The following is a 12,233-nucleotide window of genomic DNA, read 5'->3' on the forward strand; positions in this document are numbered from 1 at the left end:
GTAATATTTCATCTCATGAGTATCCCCAGATTGACAAAGCTTACAACGATTTTTTTCCTTTGCTTATAAATCTCTAAGCACTTGACATGTTGAAAAGAATTTCTATAATCAATAGATACCATGATTTTCCAAAGAAAATCAAGGATAGTGAGAAGTTTGGTTTCCCAGAGTAAAGGATTCCCAATGGCTTCAAGCGACAATGCTTCATAAAAATTATATTTAGCTTTGAAATAAAATCAGCCCATGAATCATAAATTAAACAATTTAATATGCATTGTCTCCTTCAATTTTTATATCAACTCTTCAGGAAATGTAGGGCAGTTGCTATAAACTCTACACTACAGGGAATAATTGGAATGACTAAAAATCATTGTCAGTAAAAGTCCTTTGTGTCCCAAGGTTGGGGCCGTTCTACTACATTAGGAGAGAAAAGTAAGAATGTATCTGGAGAATGGAGAATGTCTGATTTGTGTCAGGAGCCATGCTGGTGAATTATTCATATTATCATATTTAAGTGCATAGAAGAAATAATAGAAATGCAAGATAACTAAGAAGTTGGTATCCAAAGGAACCATACAGAATAAGAATATAAGAATTCTCAAAGCAGTTCCAAGTAGTAAGTCTATTTGGTCCTGAGAGGCATGCTCTCAGTGAATAAGCCTCAAAAGTTTTATCTCCTACTGTAGTGATAACAATGAATAAGAACACGGAGAAGATGCTAGACAGGTAAGAAGACCTAGGTTCTGGCTCCAGCTTCACTGGACACACACACTTCCCTACACACACACACAAACACACACACAGACACACAAACACACATTACTAGCCTTGTCATTTTGAATAACTCATTCTCTGAACCTCAGTTCTTAACTAATATTCTCTATAACACTGTAATTATTTTTTACATTACTGGTAACAGTACCAGTAATATTATATTGACATGAGTTATAAGAAGCCTAAAGTCACTGACTCATTGGGTTCACTGACTTCTAAAAGTAGCTGGGCTGGTCATGGCTAGAGAGAGGTTTGCTTAGGGGTGAAAAATAATCTACAGTGAAAAAAGAACACTTGCTTATTTTGTTTCTAACCCTATGCCCCTTTGAAGGCACACAGGCAATGTCTGATCCTGATGAAGCAATGGTGGCAGAGAAAGAATTCCCCAGTGCCAAATCGTGTTGCTGGCTCTGCAATTCATGTAATTATATGCATGGTTTTCCTCTTTGTTAGCAATAAAGCTAATGAGTAGGCTGGCTGATCCATGGGCATTTCAGCAGCATTCTAGGACTGTTGCCCCACTTTGCTCCTGCAGATTTCTGTTTAAACATCAGACCAGCTACATTACCAAGATGAACTGAGAAAATGATCGATGGAGTTGATGAAAAGCCTTTAAAATCAATACCATATCAAAACAACTCTACTGATTCAGCATAAAACTAGAAGATGTTTTGGCTTTATAACAATTGTTGATCAGAAGCTCACTATTGTTTTCCATGCAGAATTTTAAATTGACACTGGTCTCACTGTCAGTGACAACCCACAGAAGTTTTTCCTTTGGGATGAAAAGATCACATTGAATGGTGAGCAGAAGTGACTGTGGGCCCTTTACAGGACACAGCCTTATAGATATTTAGAGCACTAGTATACATGCAACATCTTTCCTTATTCCTTATCTTTGTAACTTTTTTCTCTTTTTTCTTTTCTATATTTTTCTTTCATGGGTGTCCTTAATGGGAGAGCAAGAGTATATTTATTCAAAGGGTGCAGTAGAGTTGTAACATTCTTTACACAGTGGGAAAACCAAATAAGTGAAAATTCTCTTTTTCAGTATTGTGCCTAACTCTGTTCTAAGGAATGTTAATTACCTGAGAAATACTACCAGAAATAGAGATGCAGGCATTAGACTTTGAAAATGAACCTAGAGTCACATACATATTTGTTAATGGAAAGAAGAAGAAAAATGTTTTCAGAAGGGATTGCTGAGCTTTTATGGGTGTTTTTAAGACAGTTTGAATGTAAAAGATTGATATCCACTGGGTACATTTATCTCAGTTCTCGTTCAAAACAGCAGTTTTTGGAATGAGTGACACCAGCCTAAGATATTACATAATGTGATATCCTAAAAATAAAATGTCTGAACATCGAATTTCTTCAGTGTCCTGAGGTTCACAAGATGAGTAGGAGAAAAAAAAGGCTCTGAAATAGGGCACAGGATTGAGAGCTGTGGGAAGAAAGTTAAAACATATAAAACAAGGGCAGGGAAGCTTAGATAGCACTTCTATCTGCTTATTTTATCCTCTCCTGCTGGAAATAGAGTACCAATTAACTAACCAATCTGTTTCCTCTTAGATCTCATAATATAGTTATCTTATTTGAAATTTATATTTAAAATATTTGTTTTCTTACATTTTGTATTTTATTTCTGAATAATTTTGCAAACTCACAAGAGGATTGTAGTATCACATTCCATTGAGGAAAGATTCTGAAGTCAGACATCTGTATTTGTCAGTTTCTCATTAGTATCGTGTTGCTAATAAGCTCATTAGTCTAAAAAGCCAGGGTTATATGGGTTTAGGGTAGGATATGAACTCATTCTGACTCCTTTCATTCCCATTGGCTTTGCAATGCCAACTCCATACTATGTCCTACATATGCTTACTTCAATTACTCTTCTCATTTATACACCTCAAATATATCAATCTTGGATCATGTGATACTGCGTATTATAATTCCTGTCTTTTGTACACAAATTGTGTTTAATAAGTATGAAAAAGAGAAAGTAATCTTTCTAGTACATCCCAGACAGCAAAATTAACTTGTGATCTTTTTCTTTTCTTTTGTTCGAGTTAACTGCTTCTTCAAGAATTGCTTCAGGATACTGTTTCAATAGTAGCCATCACTGCAGTATACAAGTTCTGTTCATGTCCTAGAGAAACTGCTGCATTTTTTGGTTTTGTCTTGTTTTTTATGATGCTGTCTCCCTGCACCACTAATCCTGAATATCTGTAAGTTATCCATGCTGTAGGTGATGTGGGAGAAAAGGACATTAGTAAGGGTACATTTTTCTCCTGTCATTTTCCCTTTTGCTTCTCTAATGTCCTTAGAGTATCAGTCCAGGACACCTGAAGGCTGATATCTTGTTTATAGAGCTTCCAAATAGATCTCTCCTGTTATTCTCTCCTATGTCTCTCTTTTATTTTCCTTAATAGCACTTAGCATAATTTGTAAAACTTTTTATTGGGAATGGGATGAAGAGACAACTCTTTCTTAGAGAACAATTCTAAATAATAAATGTAAACACTCCTACCCCCAGGGAGTGAAGCTGAATTTTCCTCCCCTTAAGTATGAGTTGGATTCAGTGATTCCTTCCTAATAAATAGTGTATGAAAGGCTGGGCTCTGTGGCTTATGCCTATAATCCTAGCACATTGGGAGGCTGAGGCAGGTGGATTACCTAAGGTCAGGATTTTGAAATCAATCTGGCCAACGTGGCAAAACTCCAGCTCTACTAAAAATACAAAAAATATCCAGGCAAAGTGGCGTTTGCCTATGGTCCCAGCTACTCAGGAGGCTGAGGCACTACAATCGCTTGAACCCAGAGGGCAGAGGTTGCAGTGAGCAGAACTGGTGCCATTGCACTCCAGCTTGGGTAACAGAGCAACTCCTTAAAGAAAAATAGTGCGTGAAAAAGTTAAAATAATAACTTAAAGATAATAGCTCCAGTGATGTCATGTCACTAGCATGTACTCCTAATGTAATAATATGAAATAGTACTTCACCTATGTGGCATTTTTTCTCAAGACCCATAACCTCACTCTAATCATGAGAAAAACATCAGACAAACCCAAATTGAGGAACATTCTACAAAACACCTTACTAGTTATTTTCCCAAAGTATCAAAGTCATAAAAAGTTAGAGAAAATTGAGAAACAGATGGAAGGTTCCTAAGAAGGCATGACAGTTAAATGCAATGTAATATCCTAGATTGGATTTTGAAGAAAGGATATCAGTGGAAAAACTGGAAAAATCCAAATACAGTCTCTAGTTAGCGGTATTTACTAGTGTTAATGTCTTAGTTTTGACAAATGTCCCATGGTTATGTAAGAGGTCAGCATTAGAAGACACCGAGTGAAGGCTGCTGGGAACTCTCTGTACTATGTCCTTATCTTTTCTGAAAATCTAAAATTATTTCAGAATAAAAGCTTTTTAAAAGATTGAGCATTTTTATTGGGTGTAGATTTGTATAATGTCTGTTTCCCTCATAACATTGTAAGTCTCAGAGGTCAATGAGCAGGACTATATACCTCTTTATTTTTGGGCTTAGAATCGAAAGAACTCCTGACAAGAGCTCAGGAAACATTTGTTAACTCAGTGAGTTTAACTGCATGCTGAAGACTTGGCCATTGCCTGCTGTCGGCTGATTCTAACAGAATTTATACCCGCAATGGGCCGAACTCAAGACACCAGGGTACAATATGAGGCCTAAGATATTTTCTCATAGGAAAGAAAACGTTTTCCTATCGTTTCCACTGGCCACATTCCTTTATTTCCACTTCTAAGGCAAATTTCCTCTGACATGGCTTAATCCAACTACTAAAAGTAAGATCTCATAAGTAAATCAGCCATTTAGAATCTTAGAATTGCAGATCTTGAAATATATTCAAATGATAGGGATGACTTCTTAAGGAGTGAAATCTTATTTTTAAACAAAATCATAAGTGTAATGTGTGAAAGAGACAAAAGCACACCTGCTGTATTTCTCTTGAAGTCCCACTCATGTGGATTCCCCTTTGTGCTCACAGACCTTCAAGAGGAAGCCAGCCCTAGGGAACTGCAGAATCCAGGTTGAACCACAGAGCCATCTTTTCATTTTGCTAGCAGGAAACACTAAAGCTCTGAGAGGTGAAGTGACTTGGCCAGATGTCTGTTATAGAATTTTTGACAAGATCAGGAGAAGAGCCAAAATGTCTTGAGGATGTTTCCTAATGAGTTTGGTTTGGCTTGCTCAGATGCCAAATATGCATGTTTCTATCCCATTAAAATTCTAATTTTTCCTTCCTAAAACAAAGGCATTTTTTAATTAAAAAAAAATAAAAATAATACTCTCCATCTCCTCACTTTTATCAGGTTTTTCTTCTTTGTTAGTTTTGTGATTTTTACTTAAAACCATCTCACATTCACAGTCTATAAAGACGAGGCCTATCGTTTAAATTTTGTAAATTATATTTCTCAAAACCTGGACTCCATGATGACTGTCACATTCATATAAAGATTTATGAATTTCTCTAAAACTAGATCTACCCCATGGACAATTAAGTGAAATGTTAGAAAAAACATTCATATAAAGATTTTTTAATTTCTCTGACACAAGTGTTACTCAGCATATAATGAAATGTAAAGCTAAGAATGAAACACTTAAATTGTGTGTTCAGCCTTACCAGATAACTCAGAAAACAATAAATCACTTTAGTGCTAAATTATATGAATTTTAAATAACAAAGTATTCGGGAAGAAGTATAATATGATAGCAAACTCACACGAATGGTACATCAGGAAATCTGGGCCTCTGCTTCCAACAGCGTCGTAGAGTTATATATTAGTTTTATAATTTTAAGATTTCAGAGCGTGGATAAAGAGTTATGTGTAAAGATGAATTTCTGTTGAAAAGTTGTATTTGTATATGAATTTATAATTAAATATATAATTTAATTATAATTAATAATCATAATTATTTTGCTGGGACAACCATGAGGCAAAAGGAAATTTGCCTTTAGAAAGGCATTTTCTCTGCTCTTAGCACAAGGACTACTTTATACCTGTCTAAAGAGTTCTGATGTCTGATTTTACCTTCATACATATCTCATGCTAGCATACCTTCCCTGTATTAATGAGGCTTTTCAGTTAAGTTCTTTCCTACTAATGATGTCTAAAAACTGAAGGCCAAGTAATGAGCAGATCAATAGCTTTCATTAAAGTCTCTCTGTAGAGCCTCTTCTAATTTTATCTCCTATGATGTGACCTCCAATTTGCATAAGAGAGACTACTTATACTAACAGATAGGATTGCTTGACTTAACCTGACAAAGGTTGGGGAACAACTGCCTAATTTAAAGCATATCCAAAAGTTGGTGAAAATGATTAAGAATGGTGCTATAAATACTCTTATAATCCTTACTTCTGATAGCTTTTAAAATTGATACCCTGAATATACTATATTTTTTTATGTCAGAGATAAAATATCAATAAAATGATTATAGGTCAAGGGGCAGTAAAGAAAGCAGCAGGCATTGCAGGTGCTGGAGACAGAAAAAGAAATGCTTTACCCTAAGACATTTGGCTATCTAGTGTTAAAAGTTTTACATTCTGGTTTGTAAAACCAGTACTAGCTCATTTCTTTTATTTATTTATTTATTTATTTATTTAAGACAGAAACTTGCTTGCTGTGTTGCCCAGGCTGGAATGCAGTGACGCCATCTCGGCTCACTGCAACCCCCAACTCCTGGATTCAAAGCATTCTTCTGCCTCAGCCACCCAAGCAGCTGGGACTACAGGTGCACACCACTATGCCTGGCTAATTTTTTGTATTTTAGTAGAGATGGGGTTTCACCGTGTTAGCCAGGATGGTCTCAATCTCCTGACCTTGTGATCTGCCTGTCTCAGCTTCCCAAAGTGCTAGGATTACAAGTGTGAGCCACGACACCCAGGAAACTCATTTCTATTAAATTTCCACAGCTAATTGTTTTAATGTGACAGAGTTGGCCTGAAAGATTTCTCCACTCCATTCACTCTCAGTTGCTTCCTTGTTCCTATATCATCCTACTATTGTTTTCTTTGCTGGCCAGACACATTTCCTCTTTTTTCTTGGAGCCTTTCTTTCCAGATAATTCTCTGACCCACATCTGTCTTTATGGAACATGCCTCTTTTACAAGCTTGTTATTCATACAATCCAGAGATCTTACAGGTAAATGTTTGAAGTGATGGATGTTCCAGTTACCCTTATTCAACCATTATGTATCAGAATATCATGTGAACCCTAAAAATATGTATAACCATCTCAATTGTTCCTATTCAGCTTCTCTTTATTAATTCTTCCTATTACCATTGCTGAATGAGTGTGCAAAATTGAGAGAGACTGTATCAGTGGGCAGAGCAGCATTAAATTGACATTGGAAAAAATAATACCAAATATACATATACTGGGTGCTTACTGTGTGACTGGTGTTAAGTCCAATGTTTCACATAGCCATCTAATTGAATTTTCACAATACTCTTACTTTAACAAGCACCCAATTTACCCCAGTTTACAAAAGGGGAAGCTCCCACTGAAGGAGAGCTTTATCAGTCAGGTTTTAGTCCGAGAAAGAAACCATTCCAGGCATTTTAAGTAAAAATGGATTTAACACATAGACAAAGGCACTTCTAAAAATCACTGAAGAGTTGGATGGAGTGGGCTGTAGGCTGGAAGCCTAGGAAAAACACCCAAAACACATTAACAGGCAGGTCTGATCTCCATGGAAAAGGTGGAGTATCAGGAGGTCCCTGCTGAGTTACTGAATCTGAGTGTGCAGCTGTAGCTGCACAGTTTGGAACTAGAATTCAAGATCAGGGAGCTCGTGAAAACATCATAATTCCCTCTTGATATATACAAAGCTAGACACTAATGCACTGCTGCAGAAAAAGCTCTTATTTCCATGGTATTTTTAGCCAGAAAATAGCTAAGTGCAATGAGAATATCATCAACATAATCTCCCCTCCATCTTTCAAACACTTGACTACGTGCATCTAATTGGTGAACCTAATTTGCCTCCAGAATGCTGGCTGCAAGGACATCAGGGAAATGTATTATAGTTCTCAGTCTTACAAATTCGGTGGTAAAGAAAGGCATACTAGAAGGTGGGCATAGAAGTTGAGTATCAAGCAAATAAGTTACATCCGACATGGAGAATAAGTAATTATGACATAACATAAATCTAGTAATCAGTGAAGTTGAGAGTACAACTCAGGCTGACTGCCTACAAAGCTGGCCCTCAACCACTGTGCTGCACTGCCTCCACAACAGAGTTCTTCCACATTTCCAAGTGCAGCTTTCTAAGAAACTTAAGTCTGTATTTAACAGGAAAAATCCTCTTAACAAGAAAGGACTAGAAATGAAAAAATAGTAGACATTTTTCCATTATTCCAAATTATTAGCCAATTATAGTAATTAATTATACAGTTTTTGGTGTGGGTAAAAACATGGGGCTGCTAGCACTTTATATAAGTTACATCAAACCAGAGAACATGGCTCCTTTGAAATACCATGTGCTCAAATCTCAGCATGCTGTAATCTGGAGGGAAGCTGATTCTTTTGATACTTTTGCTATGATTTTGCAGTCTTGCAATCTATAATGTAAGAGCCTAAATATTTATTTCAAAAACTTCAAGTTTCTTAAAGAAGAAAGATATCGCTAGATATCTTTAAGTTTCAAGGGTAGTCACCCACCACTGTCAAAATGTATCTGACTTTGATATCCATGATATCCAGAGACATGCTGGGTTGACAGCATTCCTCTGCCAATGGAAGTGTAGTGGATGGAAGGCAAGGAAGACAGCAGAAGGCCTCTCTCCTCTGTGCTACAAATTGGAAGTGGAGTGGCAGGTGCTGCTGATGTCATCCCACCTACCTTATGTTCTTTAACATATTTATATAGGTTAAGTACCTTTAAGATTCACAAAGCAATTTTCTGCGGCTGGGTGCTTTCCTTCAGCCTTTAAAAGAAAATGTTATTGTTAGCAGCTTCAGTGAATTTTCTCTTATGTTGATATGTCTCGTAAAGAGTCCATAACAGCACTCAGCATATTCATGGGAAGAGAATATGTTACTGGTAGTTAGCATATTTGATTTCTCTACCGTTGACTTAATGTGTGCGCTAGACTAAATCACTCCAATTATCCCAATCTCATTCATCCTCAAACAATATCACATTTAATATTTTAATATTTAAATACAATTATTATTCAAAAGAATTTCAGGACTCCTGTTTTACACATCTGCCCAATTCTACATTTTATTAAAATCATAAAATGGATTAGTATTTTTACATAGCTGTTTACTTAAGAATAAGAACAGAGTGCTAATGAAGGAATTGGCATATTCATTATTTTTTTTTTCTTTCTGGGGTTTGTCTTTGCCAAATTTTTGAATACTATCTGTTGCAAGGAGCCTACTACTTCCAGTAAGACAAGGAGTTTGCATTTTTCTAAGAAACAAGGGAAGTTATGTGAGTGGCAGAAGCTAGTAAATCTGCTTGAGGAAAATGCACTGCACATGTATATATAAAGATTGTAGTGTTTAAAGGGAAAAAAATTAAATTCCCATTTCTAGCTGCTATTTTTTTTTTTTTTGGTTTCCACAACTGAAATGGCAGGATAATTAATGAGCTGCCAGAGAGTATGTAAACATGCCCTTTTGACAAATAGTCTTGTAAAATAGGGACAAGTATTCAATAATGATCCTTAAGTTCCTACTCTGTATAAGAAAAATATACAGTGTGTTGGAACCCTATGGCCTCTTTCACTCTTTGGCACACATTTTCTGAAGCAATATAAACAAAATCTCTGTATTTATCTTACACAAAAGAGACCATGTATCTGACTTTTAGCTTTGGTGGCTCACAACTTTTGTTCTTTAAATGGGTGGATATCCAAGGAAAGAAATGACAAAATGAAGTAACAAACAGTAGAGAACTTCTCTCCTAAGACTTACTTGGCAATTACATAAGCTATTCTTTTTAAAGGAGAACTTAGGTCCATCAGAATTTTTAAGATTTTGTTTGAGCAAATGGCCTGTCATGAATTGGGAGGCACCAGACCACTAGCAGTTCAGGGCTCCATGAAGGGGCACCAGTGGAAAACTTTTATAAGGTATTCCCAGAAGAAAGGCAGAAAGAATAATTGTTGGTTCAAGTGGAGAGTCCATAGGTAGAGGTAACTTGGTTTCTGGCTGGCAAAGTTTCTAGTTAGAAGTTAGTTGGTGGTTTCTGATTGGTTAATATTTTGTTTTTCTAAGGTTACTATAATTCAATTTGCTTAGGCAGGAAAAGGTATTCAGCCTAATGGCTTCCCAATTAATTATTTTTTTATAACTTAGTTTTGTCTAAATTTATCAGTTAAATTGGAGTACTTTCAAAGTTATTTTCAATGGAAACAAACTTCTGGAATCCCCAAATTTGGAGGATCACCAGGGATTTATTTTTGTTTGTTTGTATCATCCCATGTGGGACAGTCAACTTGTTTCTCTTATGTCAGTTGTAGCATTCTGCATTTTTTTTTTTTTTTTGAGACAGAGTCTCACTCTGTCACACAGCCTGGAGTGTGATGGTGTGATCTCAGCTCACTGTAACCTCTGCATCCTGGATTCAAGCAATTCTCCTGCCTCAGCCTCTCAAGTAGCTGGGATTACAGGTGCCTGCCACCACACCTGGCTAATTTTTTGTATTTTTAGTAGAGACGAGGTTTCGCCATGTTGGCCAGGCTGGTCTGGAGCTCCTGGCCTCTGGTGATTCCCCAACCTTGGCCCCCCAAATTGCTGGGATTATAAGAATGAGCCACCATGCCTAGCCAACATTCTGTGTTGTTTTTGTGGCCACTGAGAAGGATGTGATTCTGACAAAGATGTTCACCTGTTTGTTTGATGGAGCTAATTGGGTTGATTTGCTAGCAAGACAGGTTTTCTTTCTCCCTTGCATCCCTTTGTCTTTGTTCTTTCCTCCAGATAGAGGAGGACTATTTTCCTATGCCCAAAGGTACTTCTTCCTTTACATTTCCTCTGGATTTTAGACTCATTGACATATGAAGCAGACAGTGTCTGTTAGTTAGCTTGTTATTTTCCTGTATCCTTAACCAGAGTACCTCACCTACTTTTACTTCAAAATTGCAATAATCAATCAACTCATCAAATAAATTTTTAAGTATGACATTTTTGTTGTATTAGGTGCTCTACCAAACAACTGAAGAAAACTTGACTTCTATTCCCTTCAAGTTTATTTCCCAAACAGAAACAACTACAAGAAATAGCCCTTGGCATTTTTCATGATATTTTCATGATTTCATATTTTTTATATTAGTTTAATTTTAATAGTATTTTGCCCAGTTATAATCCTATTTGTTTGTATCTCTTTTCCTCAGTAGATTAAATTCTATGAGAGAGGGATCGTATTTGCTCTGCTCACCATTCTGTCACCAATATTGTGCTAGTTGATTTTTTTGTATATTATATCACTTAAACATCAAAAGTATCCTGTTATTAGGAGATACTATCTTCTCTTTAACACATCGGAAACCAAGGCTTAGGATGTTAGGTACAGCTAGCAAGTGACAAGTGAATAATTGTTACGTAAAGATCTATGATTCTCAAACAAATGTACATTCTATACCATCTTGCTGCTGTTGAAGTTCTGCAGGGATAGAAAATCATGTTCCCTATGGTATACAAGATTCTAGCTCACCTGTAAAATCCGAATTCAGCTTTGTGATATTGTATCTGTCAAAACATATTTTTATGAAACATAAATAGGATTTTCTTTCCTAACTTTATCTGATATGATTCAGGCATTCTAAAATGTTCAAATGAAAGTTATTACATAAATTACATAAATAAGCAGCATTATTTTTGGTCCAATATGAAATGAGTGGTAACAGAACTGTGATAGGTCATGATATGGCTTTTGATATTTTATGGTTTTATTTCTATGTTGTAATCAATCTACCTTGTTAGTTTCTTAATTATATATTTTCAACAATGATGCCACCTAACTTCATCCACTCTAGAGAACATTTGCTACTTGTATGATTATTTAAATATATGAAATCTTATCATTGTAATAGCTAACCCAATAATATTAATTTCATTCATTGAGTATTTAAAATACACCATCATTTGATTGGAAAGAACCTCCAATGCAAGATTTTAATACCTTAAACAAACTTATGTGGTACATATACTATTATTATTTTCATTTTTCAGCAAAAAATTGTGAGGTTTATAGAATATGAATAATCATCCTATCAAGGGACAGCGCAAATGTTAGCTACCCAAAGGACTTCCTTAATCATCACATATTAAGTAGAATTCTTAGTTTCCCTTATTTCCCTATACCACTTCACATTTTGTTCCTTTACAGAGTTATTTTTAAAATATATAATTAACCACTGTATGAAATTATATACAGTTGATGCCTGAACAACATGGACTTGAAC

Source organism: Sapajus apella, unplaced genomic scaffold (genome assembly GCF_009761245.1).
Source record: "Sapajus apella isolate SASKATOON/1434 unplaced genomic scaffold, GSC_monkey_1.0 scaffold36, whole genome shotgun sequence".
Taxonomy (NCBI): Eukaryota; Metazoa; Chordata; class Mammalia; order Primates; family Cebidae; genus Sapajus; species Sapajus apella.